Source organism: Arachis ipaensis, chromosome B06, assembly GCF_000816755.2.
Source record: "Arachis ipaensis cultivar K30076 chromosome B06, Araip1.1, whole genome shotgun sequence".
Classification (NCBI taxonomy): domain Eukaryota; kingdom Viridiplantae; phylum Streptophyta; class Magnoliopsida; order Fabales; family Fabaceae; genus Arachis; species Arachis ipaensis.
In genome coordinates, this window is record NC_029790.2 from 6,031,604 (window position 1) to 6,033,180 (window position 1,577).

Consider the following 1,577-nt stretch of genomic DNA (forward strand, 5'->3'; position numbering starts at 1 on the left):
TGTGTGACACTAAATTTAACGGTACTCAGTATTTTTTTTAATGCTCAAACTTATATTCTTATCTATATCTAGAATCAATCTATTTTTATTACGTCTTCAAGTTAAATATACCCATCCCGTAGAGCAATCAACTCATCATAAAATGCTAGTTCTTGTTAAAATAAAAAAATGCTAGGTATTTAAGTTTTTTGAGTTTTGAGTAACCAAGTTTAATTAAGTTGTTTAAAAATAAAAACTATTCATGCTCCACTTCTCTCTACTTTAACGAGCATCGCTGTTTCTTCTTCTTCTTCTTTTTACGTTCCTTCTTCCTTCTTCAACGTTATTGTCGTCGTCACTGTTGCCATCGCCGTCGTCATTGTCGCTATCGCCACCGCTCCTTGTTTTTGATGTTGTTGTTGTTTAATTTTTTGTTATCTTTTTTTCCTCCTCATTTCCTTTTGTTATCATTATCATTGTCTTCATATTCTTCTTATCTTATAAATATTTGGAACACTAAAGTACAAAAATTTTAAAGTACAGTACATAAATTTTAGTATAAAATACAAAAATTTTTAACATTAACAATTAACACATAAATTTTTGTGAACAACACAAAAATCTTATTGTATAGCATAGAATTTTTTATGTGAAATATAGAAATGTTTGGAGAGTCCCGCTAGGGAGCCAATGGCTTATTTGTATAATGTTTATAATGGGCTATATGAGTTACAAAATGAACATCACCCATAATAATCAGAATAACCATCCGGGTACTAGGGATAATAAACATCTCATGTCATAAAATATTTTGGGGTTCACCAAGAATCAAACTCTTAACATTTTGGATCTAGAGCTCTAATACCATGTCATGATACCACTTATCCCAGAAGCTTACGCTAATGAAAAAGGTAATACTAATGGTTATATCTCTAATACTCTCTAAACCTCTATTGTACGCATTGTACAAATATTCCATTGGCTCCCCATACTTTCTCATATTTGGAGGACTATATACCTAAAATATTAACTGACCTAACTAATAAAATATATTTGCAACAAAAATTTGTATTATGTGTAAAAATTTGTGTATTATGTGCAAAGATTTATGTGCTCTATCAATAAATTTATATTATGTGTAAAATTTTATGTGTTATATTTTAAAAATGTGTGTGCTGTATGTATGCATTTTTTCTGCTGAATTTTACACCAATTTAATTAAATTTGATTAAAAAAATACTTATATACGTAGTATATATAATTCATTGTCCGTGACTAGGGTGGAAATAGGCCAGACCAGGCCCGGCTTTGCTTTTAACAGGTCTGGCCTGTCATACAGTTAATTGGCCTGAGCCTGGCCTACAGTCTGTTATAAGCTCTTTATAAAGTACTAGGCCTAGCCTGTTATTCAGCCTGGCCTGGCCTGAAGCCTGTTAAAAGGCCTGATAATTTTTTTTTACAAAAATAAAAATATTATTTAAAAAAATTATTTTTTAATAAAAATAGTTATATGTAATATGTCATATATTTAATATTTATAAAAAATTTTAAACTTTTAACATATTTATAATAAAATATAATAAATTTAAAAAATCTAA